Raw genomic sequence first — 12,836 nt, 5'->3', positions numbered from 1 at the left:
GGTGCTCGACTGGTTGGTCTGTCGGTCATGTGACGCTGGCCACGTCACATGACCCTCACTCCCCACTATAAATACAGGCAGCCTGCTGGCTACAGGTTGCCTGTTAATTTCTAGGTTCCTGGCTATTTGTTGGACTGCTGAATACTTACCTGATCCTGTTCCTTGACCATTCTTTTGCCTGATCCTCCTGTACTGCGCATCCATCCTGGTATTGTGACCTCGGCTCCCACCTGACTACTCTCTTAGGACTCCTCTTGTACTTCTCTGCTCTCCTGGTATTTGACCCCGGCTTCTCCTGACCATTCTTTGCTTAATCCTTTGTACTTTGTAGCTTTCCTGGTATTGACTCGGTCCGTTCACGTCCTGTTGTTTGTCTGTCTGTCATCCCTGCACTTATTCCAAGTTAGGGATTGCCGTCCAGTTGTCCCCTGTCATTAGGACTCGCGAGGCAAGTAGGCAGGGCCAGGGGTAAGGGTGGAGCGCAGTGGTCACTTCCCTTCTCCCCTGTGTGTGTGTACGCAACCGTTACAGATTAACAGGCCCAATAACCACTGTATTATGAATCCTCTGGTGACCCTGACTGACTATGTCTCTAATCTGACGCAGATGGTGCAGGAGTTAGGGGAAAAACTCAGCTCTTTTGAGTTAGGGCAAGGCTCTTCCACTCCTCAGGCCTCCAGTCCGCATTTTGAGCCCCAGATTAAGCTCCCAGAAACCTTTTCTGGAGACCGGAAGAAGTTTCTCTCTTTTAAGGAGAGTTGCAAACTTTACTTCTGTTTGCGCCCCGTGTCCTCTGGGCCCGAGAGTCAACGCGTGGGCATTATCATTTCCCGATTACAGGGTGATCCCCAGTACTGGGAGTTCTCTTTACCTGCTGACGCCAGTTGTTTATATTCTGTGGAGGGGTTCTTTCAGGCCCTAGGTACCCTCTATGATGAACCAGACAGGGCTCTAGTAGCCGAGACGGCTCTAAAGGCACTGGTTCAGGGCAATTTACCAGCGGAGGATTATTGCACCCAATTCAGAAGGTGGTGTGTCCCCTCAGGATGGAACGAACCAGCCCTGAAGAGTCAGTTCAGGTCAGGTCTGTCTGATAAATTAAAGGATCTTCTGGTCAGTTATCAACTTCCAGAGACCTTAGAGGAGATGATGACCCTTGTTGTCCGACTTGACCGACGGGTTAGAGAGAGACGACAGGAACAACAGTTCTCTTCCCAGATGGTGGTCCAGCCAGAGGCCTATCCCAGAGACAATGCTGAGGTCTCCACCGAGGAACCCATGCAGGTTGGCATGACCCGAGGGAATCTTCGCCGCAGACGTGGAGAATGCTTTTACTGTGGAGATTCTGACCATTGGATCAGCCAGTGTCCTAAGAAGGTCCTCTCTGTCAAGTCTCCTAAGGCAAGGCAACCTAAAGACCAGGTACACCCTGAATTTTCTAAATGTAAGCTTTCGGTACCCATTACGATTTCTCTGGGAGTAGATAAATGGCCGGGTAAGGCCTTTATTGATTCTGGCTCAGCGGCTAGCTTTATTGTCTCTGAGTATGCTGTAAGATTGGGTATTCCTATGTTTGCCTTACCAACTCCTATCCATGTCATGGCTATTGATGCTAATCCTCTTATTGGTGGTACGGTGAGCTTATGTACCTCAGAGATTTCTCTAACCATGGGTGTGTGCCACTCAGAGAGATGTTCGCTTCTAGTCCTGGAGAACCTACCTGCTGAGGTGATACTAGTGTTGCCTTCGCTCCGACTACATAACCCCACTATAGATTGGTCCAATGGGGAGTTGGTGAGATGGGGGCCTAAGTGTGACTCGTGCCTGTCCGTGGTACAGGCTGGGGTCTCAGTAAAGTCTGATACTTTACCCTCTGTTGTTAGAGAATATTCTGTTGTATTCTCATCACCAACCCCGGAGGTTCTACCCCCCCATAGACCTTATGATTGTACCATAGAGCTAGTAGAGGGGGCCAAGTTTCCTAAAGGACGAATTTATAATCTTTCTATGCCCGAACGCAAGGCCATGGAAGATTATATTAAGGAGAGCCTTGGTAAAGGGCATATTAGACCTTCTGTCTCTCCTATGGGGGTGGGGTTTTTCTTCGTTAAGAAAAAAGATGGTGGTCTTAGGCCATGTATCGATTACCGGAGATTAAATAAAATCACTGTCCAGAATAGATACTCCCTCCCATTGATTCCGGATTTATTTAACCAGGTCCTGGGGGCAACCTGGTTTTCCAAAATTGACCTGAAAGGGGCATACAATCTAATCCGAATCAAGGAGGGAGACGAATGGAAGACGGCGTTCAATACTCCGGTAGGACACTTTGAATATCAGGTGATGCCTTTTGGACTCAGCAATGCCCCAGCTGTGTTCCAAAACTTCATGAATTACATTCTTAGGGAGTTCTTAGGTAAATTTGTTATTGTCTATCTTGACGACATTTTGATATTCTCTCCTGACTTCGAATCCCATGTGTCTCATGTTAGACAAGTATTAGAGGTGTTGAGGGAGAATCAGCTATCCGCTAAACAAGAGAAATGTGTCTTTGGTGTGCAGGAGATTCTGTTTCTAGGGCATGTTCTGACTCCTCACGCCTTCAAGATGGATCCTGGTAAGGTACTAGCAATTAAGGAATGGGTAAGACCTTCATCCTTAAAGGCCTTACAACGGTTCTTAGGTTTCGCCAATTACTATCGTAAATTTATTATGAATAACCGTGTCAATTCTTCCGCTGGGGTCTCCCCTTTCTTTTGTAACCATGGTTTTCATCCCCGTTTTCATTCTGGGTCGTCCGTCTCCTCCTCTAACCCTGAAGCGGATAAACTCTCCTCCGAACTGTGCACAGTTTGGGCCCGGGTTCAATCGAACCTAGAAAAGGCTCAATGTTCTCAAAAACTCAAGGCCGATAGGAGACGTTCAAGGGGGGTAAACTTTCAGGTTGGGGATAAAGTATGGTTGTCCTCCATCAATCTATCTCTCAAGGTAACTTCTAATAAATTTGCTCCTCGTTTTATTGGACCATATAAGATCACGGAAGTGATTAACCCGGTATCTTTTAGGTTGGAGCTGCCCGAGTCATTCCACATTCATAATGTGTTCCATAAATCTCTGCTTAAAAAATATTTTGAACCGGTAGTACCATCAAAAGCCTCGCCTCCGCCGGTTCTTGTTAATGATGCTGTCGAGTATGTGGTGTCTAAAATAGTGGATGTCCGGAAGGTGCGTAATTACTTGCAGTACCTGATTCACTGGAAGGGGTATGGACCTGAAGAGAGATCTTGGGTACCTGCCAGGGAGGTTCATGCTCCTAGACTTGTTCGTAAATTTCATTTAGAACACCCTGAAAAGCCATCGCCTGAAGTCTTGGGTCCGGTGGCCCCTCGTAAAAGGGGGGGTACTGTCACGGGGTTCCGAAGGTGCACTCGGTCCCCCATCCCCCGCAGACCTGTTGCTTAGCTTTGGGAATGAGGATCTGTGTTTGATCTCATTCCCAGGGCGGCTTTACTAGCTGGGTGGCTCCCTGCTCTTAAGTCTGCTTTGAGCGCTGAGCTGATCACTCGGTGCTCGACTGGTTGGTCTGTCGGTCATGTGACGCTGGCCACGTCACATGACCCTCACTCCCCACTATAAATACAGGCAGCCTGCTGGCTACAGGTTGCCTGTTAATTTCTAGGTTCCTGGCTATTTGTTGGACTGCTGAATACTTACCTGATCCTGTTCCTTGACCATCCTTTTGCCTGATCCTCCTGTACTGCGCATCCGTCCTGGTATTGTGACCTCGGCTCCCACCTGACTACTCTCTTAGGACTCCTCTTGTACTTCTCTGCTCTCCTGATATTTGACCCCAGCTTCTCCTGACCATTCTTTGCTTAATCCTTTGTACTTTGTAGCTTTCCTGGTATTGACTCGGTCCGTTCACATCCTGTTGTTTGTCTGTCTGTCATCCCTGCACTTATTCCAAGTTAGGGATTGCCGTCCAGTTGTCCCCTGTCATTAGGACTCGCGAGGCAAGTAGGCAGGGCCAGGGGTAAGGGTGGAGCGCAGTGGTCACTTCCCTTCTCCCCTGTGTGTGTGTGTACGCAACCGTTACAACATCCCATCCTTGGTTCTGGTGCTGTATTTACGTACCATCCTTGGTTCTGGTGGTGTATTTGTGTAATGAGCTTGATTCTGGTGCTGTGCTTATGTACCATGCTTGGTTCTGGTGCTATATTTATGTAACGAGCATCTTTCTTGTGCTGTATTTATGAACTATGCTTGGTTCTGGTGTATATATGTGCCGTGCTTGTTATGGTACTGTATTTTTTAATTGTGCATGGTTCTTGTGTTGTGTTTATGTAATGAGCTTGGTGGAGCACGACTACTACTGCATAGGTACACCATCTTCTCAATTCACTGCTTCTAAAGTTCTGTTGCGTTGAATAGAGGAGTTGTGCATATGCAGCTTACTCTCCATTCGCTTCGGGGACCCTTTCTTGACATTGCGTCAGCATCTAAAGATTGGGCTTATATATATGACATTAATGTGACAGATGAAACAACCCGATTAAGCATTAGCTGTGCATTCTTCTTCCCATAAAATTAAGTTAAATTTGAAAATGAGTCCTGCTAATTTAGTGTACTTAAATTAAAACCCTATAATGTTTTCAGAGGTACTTCTGTTGGTGTGTGTGTGTGTGTGTGAAACTACTATTATCAGCAGATTTGGCCAACAATAAACTAATGTATGGGGACCTTAACTTTAAAATTACTTAAATGGTCACTGAATTTTCCTATGATAGTGAGTGGTGGGTCCAGGGGCGGATTGAGAACTTAAAGTGGCCCTGGAAAAAAAAACTAAAAGTGGCCCCATATTGTAGCTGGATCCAAATTGACAGAAGACGGGACAAAACAAGTAGGCGGGGAAAACAGAAGTAGGCAGGGCTGCAATACCGTAGTGCAGCACAGAATACCACCCCAGCAGAACCAAATACCACAGGGCAGCATAAAATACTGCAGCCCCAGCCACAGTATTCAACTGTATCACAGTCGAGTTCAGGAGGGCATCTGTGGCTGTTGAGCATCAGATCAATGTGTACCTGGCCTGTGGCCATCAAGAGGGCTTGAGTGGCCCCCTTGGCATCGGCCCACTGGGAAATTTCCCTGTAGGGTCTATGGCTATGGCTATGGGTGGGTCATGGAGCCATTGGCTCCTGTGTCCCGCTATGGTAATTAAACTGTATTGCCACCTGAATAGTCTTTGGTCACAATATTATAGTCTAGGGGGTCCAGCGGACATGCGGCACTATCTGGCTATGCCGGATCTCGAGTACTCAGCCTGCAGGATTGCTGTGCCCCAATTGTGAAAGTAGCCTAACACTATATGAACATATTTATTATTATAACACGCTATTACATTGTTTATTGTGTAATACTATATAGTCTTTGGTCACAACATTTGTGGCCCTTGACATAACATCCAGCCCCGGATGTTTTGATCTGGCGACACCCCTGCAACAAAGAATCAAACATTTTAAAAATACAAATCAATACAATTTAGGTAAAGCAAAGTACTTACGAAATTATTCATCAGAGCTAACATAGGCAATGTTGCCTTATAGGATTTGAGCCCAACCAAATACAATATCTGTATGGAGTCGTATGTAACCATTGTGTTCTAGGGGTTTCCTCCAGGTATTCAAGTATTCTCTCACACTCCCATAACATAACGCTAGGTTATTCAGCTCTTTGGAATATGTTGGCGCTTTATAAATGAATACATTAAAGGACAGATTCAAAATGAAAATATTTTGTTGAAAAATTGAGTTTTCCTTTAAGACTTAATTAACCAGGCTCAGTACATTCCACATCGTATGAATAATCTATTATGTATTTACACTGAGCAAAAATATAAACGCAACACTTTCGGTTTTGCTCCCATTTTGCATGAGCTGAACTCAAAGATCTGAAACATTTTCCCGGTTTTCACTGTTCAGGGCAGATGGCAGACAGTGTGTGTGGCGTTGTGTGGGTGAGCGGTTTGCTGGCGTCAACGTTGTGGATCGAGTGGCCCATGGTGGCGGTGGGGTTATGGTATGGGCAGGCGTATGTTATGGACAACGAACACATGTGCACTTTATTGATGGCATTTTTAATGCACAGAGATATTGTGACGAGTTCCTGAGACCCATCAATGTGCCATTCATCCACGACCATCACCTCATGTTGCAGCAGGATAATGCACGGCCCCATATTGCAAGGATCTGTACACAATTCCTGGAAGCTGAAAACATCCCAGTTCTTGCATGGCCAGCATACTCACCGGACCTGTCATCCATTGAGCATGTTTGGGATGCTCTGGATCGGCGTATACGACAGCGTGTTCCAGTTCCTGCCAATATTCTGCAACTTCGCACAGCTATTGAAGAGGAGTGGACCAACAATCCACTGGCCACAATCAACAACCTGATCAACTCTATGCGCCGGAGATGTGTTGCACTGCAGGAGGCAAATGGTGGCCACACGAGATACTGACTGGTTTTATGACCCTCCCACGCACACACAGTAAGGCAAAACTGTGCACATTTCAGAGTGTTTTTTTTATTGTGGAGAGTAATGGGTCTTTTGTGTATGTAGAAAATGTACGTTTCAGATCTTTCAGTTCAGTTCATGCAAAATGTGAGCAAATCCGAAAGTGTTGCGTTTATATTTTTGCTCCGTGTAAATTGCTGCACAGTAAACAGTCACACATACAACATTAAGTGACATAAAAGAGAATGGCTCGATAATGTTATAATTCTTATTGCACCCTGAGTACTCCAGCAGCCTGAAGGAAAATACCACCAGGGTAGTGAATTTCCCAGAGAAATAAAATGATCCCTTACACACATGGAGAAATGATTGGAGCCAGACCTCTTCCCAGCAAACTCCCAACGATTAGGGGATTCTAAACCAATTTCTCTAGTTACAAACCAGCCTGTAGTTGAGGACCACCAGGGGTAGGACTGTGACATGACAATTTACATATCAAAGGAGTTTGGTGGGGAATTGTGGAAAGTGACAAAGCAATGAATTTGTACAGTGCAGTTTCATCATCCACTGACAAAGCCCATGTTTGTGTATTATATTAGCGCAGGCTCTTGACTAAATGGAAAGTGTCAAGTCTTGTGCCTTTTAACTAGGTGTGCCATTTACTGGGGGGCTGGATAACAGCAAACAAGGGCTTGTACCTGCAAAGTCTCATCTGTAAAGTCCAGTCCAGAGATCTCATTGTCATCAAAAATACAATCACAAATATGCCAAAAGAATCTCTCATCTGCATATATACCGTACGCACCTTGGATGTGGGCTTCCTTGGTGCAATCTGCAAAACCTTAGAGAGAAAACAATATATAACCTCACCTATTATAGCAAACTGCCCAATGCAGACTGGTAATGATCAGAATTTCTTTTTTTCTGTCAGTGGATGGACAGGGCTCATTTTTCAAACAGCAAGAAGCCACGTAAAGTGAAAATAGCTACAAGCTGTTTCATGGTTCTTATGAGACAATTCAGCAATAGATCAAAACAAGCATTGGCATATCACTAAGCTTTGATGCTTGCTCCATGACTCTTGATGCTACAGGACATGCAGAATTTATATATACAGTATTTGATACATTGGCGATGTTGCAAGTTTTCCCACCTACAAAGAATGGAGAGGTCTGTAATTTTTTATCGTAGGTACACTTCAACTGTGAAAGACAAAACCCCAAAAAAATAATCACATTGTATGATTTTCAAATAATTTGTTTGCATTTTATTGCATGAAATAAGTATTTGTTACAATAGAAAAACAGAACTTAATATTTGGTACAGAAACTTTTGTTTGCAATTACAGAGGTCAGACGTTTCCTATAGTTCTTAAACAAGTTTGCACACACTGCAGCAGGAATTTTGGCCCACTCCTTCATACAGATCTTCTCCAGATCTTTCAGGTTTCGGGGCTGTCGCTGGGCTACATTGAGTTTCAGCTCTCTCCAAAGATTTTCAATTGGGTTCAGGTCTGGAGATTCCCTTGGCCACTCCAAGTCCTTGAAATGCTTCTTACAGAGCCACTCCTTAGTTGCCCTGGCTGTGTGTTTCGGGTCATTATCATGCTGGAAGACCCAGCCACGACCCATCTTCAATGCTCTTACCGAGGGAAGGAGGTTGTTGGCCAAAATCTCGTGATACATGGCCACATCCATCCCTCCCATCTGACCACATGACCTTCTCCCATGCCATCTCTGGATCATCCAGATGGTCCTTGGCGAACTTCAAACGGCCCTGGGCATGTGCTGACGTGAGCAGGGGGACCTTGAGTGCCCTGCAGGATTTTAATCCATTACGGTGTAGTGTGTTACTAATGGTAATCTTTGAGACTGTGGTCCCAGTTTTCGACAGGTCATTGACCAGGTCCTTCCATGTAGTCATGTAGTTCTGTGTATATATATATATACAGTATATATATATATATATATATATATATATATATTTATAGTGTATTTGGAAAGTCTTCAGACCCTTTAACTTTTTTCACTTTTCTCACATTTTGTTATATTGTGTCCTTGTGCTAAAATTAAATAGCACAAATTATGCGCATTCTCCTGCAGTCCATGCACCTAACCAGAAATGTACGACTACTTGGAGCTGCTGGAAATTTCTGGCTTCATTTACAGCAGGCATGCTCAACCTGCGGCCCTCCAGCTGTTGCAAAACTACAACTCAACTCATTCCCTGACAGCCAACAGCTATCATCCTACAGAAGGGCATCATGGGAGTTGTAGTTTTACAACAGCTGGAGGGCCGCAGGTTGAGCATCCCTGATTTGCACCACAAAACTGGTATTCATGAAGATAAATTAGTTTGAAGCCGCTGACCATGCCCTCTTCCCCGCCCTTGACACACCCCTTTTAAAAAGGGGACAGTGAAAAGTGGCAGATGTGACAATTTAAAAAAAGTAGCAGTTAAAAAGTTGCACTTGCAACTTTTTATCGCCACATTTCATTCACATAGGGAATGATAAATCTCCCCCAATGACCTTAAAGACCCAGCAAGAGCCCTGAATAAACCTCATTGAACATCTCCGGGGAGACCTGAAAATCCCTGTCCACTGACAATCGCCAACCAACCTGCAGAGAAGAATTGCTGAAAGTCTTTAAATTCAGGTGTGCAAAACTTCTGGCATCATACCAAAAAGACTGGGGGTGTAATTGCTGCCCAAGGTGATTCAATTAAGTCCTCAGTAAAGGGTATGAATGCCTATGTCAATGCAAGATTTGAGATTTTCATTTTCAATAAATTAGCAAAAATTTGTAATATTCAGTTTTCATTGTCTCATTATTGGCTATTGAGTGCTGAAAAATTAAACTTTTTTCATTTTAGCACATAACAAAATTTGAAAAAAGTGAAAGGGTCTGAAGACTTTCCAAATGCACAGTATGTATATAAGTATGTTGTTAATAATGTTCAGGCCTTGATGTGAGCTCTTTGTAGGGGGCTAGTCTATGTTTTATACATAAACCACTTTGTTCTGTAGGTTTTGATGTGAGACACTGCACAATGTAAAAAAAATCATCTGTTCTGTAATTTACAACTGAACCTTTTCAACATTCTTACATAGTTTTTTCTAACATTTATTTTACATTATACAACATTTTTAAATCTATTTTCATAAAGTGGAACTATTTTCAGTAGATGCTCTCTATAATTTACCACATATTTATTATGTATTAATTTCCTGTGGCATGTTGATTTATTTATTTATGGCTGTTATTATTTATTTTGTGTAGTTTATTTGTTTATTTAGCAAAAATGAATGGCGACTATTCTCTACAGATTTTTCTGGATCTCTCTGTAGCGTTTGATACCGTAGACCACAAACTCCTCCTCACCATGCTCCACTCAATTGGCCTTAAAGGGATTCTGTCATCTGTATTTTAGTTACAGAGATTTTCACATCATCACATCAGTCTCCATGATTTAGTTTGAAATATACTAGTCTTACCCCATCTGTCTTGTCATTTAGGCAAAAAAAATTTTTTTATTAATATGCAAATTACCTCTATAAGGAGCCCAAAGGGCTGTCCCTCTGTCCGTTGGAGCCCAGCCGTGCCCATTATCTCAGAGCCCAGCACCGCCTCGCTGTTACTTATTCACTCCTCTCCATGCTGATTTTTTTTTCTAGTGCGCTGTAATCTTGCGCATGCGCCCTGGTTACACTGGTCCGGACCTGCACGGTGTCCTGGCAGCAGCTTCACTGAAGCAAGCGCGCATGCGCCAGCTGTCTGCGCACTCCACTCTTCCGGGGCATGGCTGGGCTACAACGGACAGAGGGACAGCCCCTTGGGCTCCTTATAGAGGTAATTTGCATATTAATAATAGCGATTTTTAGCCTACATGACAAGACAGATAGGGGTAAGACTAGTATATTTTACACTAAATCGTGGAGACTGATGAGATGATGTGAAAATCTCTGCAGCTAAAATCCATATGACAAAATCCCTTTAAGGAATCCTCTCTCTACTGGTTCTCTTCCTATCTCTCTGTCCGCTCCTTTAGTGTATCATTCACTGGCTCAATTTCTTCTCTACTTCTTCTCCTCTTCCTCTTGAGGTTGGGGGACCTCAGGGTTCAGTCCTAGGTCCTCTACTCCTCTCCCTCTCTCTACACAGCCCCCATCGGACAGACTATCAGTAGATTTGGCTTTCAGTAAAATCTCTATGATGGTGACACCCAACTATACACTTCATCCCCTGACATCACCCCTGCTTTACTCCAAAACACCAGTCTCTAACATCATGTCCTCTCTGTATCTAAAACTGAACCTCTCAAAAACTGAACTTCTTGCCCCCTTCTACTAACTCACCTAAGCTTGATCAGTTTCGGTCTGCAGCACTATCATAACTCCTGGGCAGCAGCTCGCTGACTTGACTACTGTAATTCATTACTAATTGGTCTTCCTCTCATTAAACTTTCCCCCCGTTCAGTCTGTCCTAAATGCTGTCCTCACCTACAAAGCTCTCCACAGTGCTGCACCTCCATATATTTCCTCCCTCATTTTTGAACCACCTTACTCGTACTCTCCGTTCTGCCAGTGATCTAAGATTAGCATCCTCCATCTTCAAGACTTTTCTCGAGCTGCACCTACTCTCTAAAATCCTCTTCCCTATCTTAAAACATGACTTAAAAACACATCTTTTCAGGCAGGTTTCCAATCTTATCATGCTTCCTGAACTGACTCTTCCCCCCACCCCCAACCCTTATTCTTCAGACCTTAACTTGATCTTCTGACAGTAATCCCCACACCCAAAGCACTAGCACACACAGATCGGCCTACGCTGTTCCTTTCAGTACAAAGATGGCTGGACCATTTCATTTAACAATCAACTACTTTTTGTGTCACCCCCACTTAGTGCCTCATTTGTATATTAGCTAGCTAGTGTGTGTCTTTTGTTTCGTACATGAACCTTCTGAATTGTAAAGAGCTGCGGAAAACAGTGGCGCTATATAAATAAAGATTATCATTACTATTATTTATGGTTGTTATTTATTTTGTTTAAATTTATTTCCTGTATTTTGCCAATAAATACAATTATAGCATATTTTCACGCTATGCCATAAATGTCAGATAGGTTGGTTATGACCTACAGAATCATAACCATTGAGGAGAATGGAGGTCCCTGAAAACACAATCTCCCCAGTGAAGTGCCTGCTGCTTCCAGGCAGAGATTGAATGGAAGGTTAGCTGCCCATATCTGCTGCTCTGTCCTTTCTAGTATATAGAAGTTACAGAAATAATTATCTGGATATGCCGTAAATGTCTTTGTCGGGAGCATGTAACATTTATGTTCTTAGTACCTTGTATACTTTTGTAATAAATATGTGGTCTTGGACTTTTTCTCACATCGACTCTATTATGCATTACATTTTTTGGCAGGAAAGGTGCAAATATGCAGATGCATAAAATCCTTTTATCTTTCCAGTGCACAACAACCGGAGGATTGTCCTCTTTATAAACCTTTAGTGTAAATGGTAGAGCATAGTCGACCAATCAGCCAACAAATGAGAAAATTATCTATGTTGGCTAATTGCATCTTTAACGCAGCCACAAAAATGATTGCTTGTCAACAGCACATCTCCTTGTGTGATCGGGGGAGTGCTACTAAAATAATGTAAAGTGTAGAGTGGAGAGTGTACAAGCAATTGCATTAACAATGTCCCTTACAGTGAAGATGGAACTATCATCTTGCATATCATCGATCACACTTGTTATGGTCAAGGAATACATAATGCCAAAATGTGAACAAAGCCTAATAGTCACCTACTGAGGTATCCGTGCAAACGACAAATGTAGAACAGCACTCAGACCTTCTTGACCTCACCAGAATGCCGACCAACGTCCACAGATCCTCAGTGGTCCATCAAATAGCATAAAACAAAAGATGACGGCTGTATCTCCAGTGTATTTCTTTATTCGACAAGCCTTTACAGAATGCGTGCAGTAAGAACCAGACAGCTACGTTTCGGCTATGTCCTAGCCTTTATCAAGCCTGGTAAAGAGTGATGTCCATAATCTTATATAGTGCATCACACTCCTCCCCTGGTGTTGGTAAACCAATCTCCTCAGTACACCTCACTTTATTTTACAAAAGCGACAATCTTCATGAGACATAACAACAGTGACACATTATCCAATATTTAAAGTGCATGTGCTTACCCCTAAATGTGAACCATGTTACCCAGCGGTCTTCCTCTTGATAAACCTGTGGCCCTGCTGCGCTTGCGGAATTTGCTACTGCGCATGTCAACCGCGATATTGACTAGCTTCA

At 43.6% G+C, this 12,836-nt stretch overlaps 1 long non-coding RNA gene across 1 annotated transcript; it reads right to left on the bottom strand.

Annotated features, from left to right (window-relative positions):
* Nucleotides 1-4,948: 4,948 nt before the first annotated feature.
* Nucleotides 4,949-12,613, bottom strand: LOC120991361. Its single transcript, XR_005776640.1, has 3 exons — nucleotides 12,601-12,613; nucleotides 10,741-10,744; nucleotides 4,949-5,163 (listed from the first exon to the last, which is right to left on the bottom strand). It is a non-coding gene; the product is annotated as an uncharacterized LOC120991361 (long non-coding RNA).
* Between the last annotated feature and the right edge of the window lie 223 nt (nucleotides 12,614-12,836).

This window comes from Bufo bufo, chromosome 2 (assembly GCF_905171765.1).
Source record: "Bufo bufo chromosome 2, aBufBuf1.1, whole genome shotgun sequence".
Lineage (NCBI taxonomy): Eukaryota > Metazoa > Chordata > Amphibia > Anura > Bufonidae > Bufo > Bufo bufo.
Note: the sequence above shows the minus strand (reverse complement) of the source record. Positions and strands in the feature narration are given on the sequence as shown.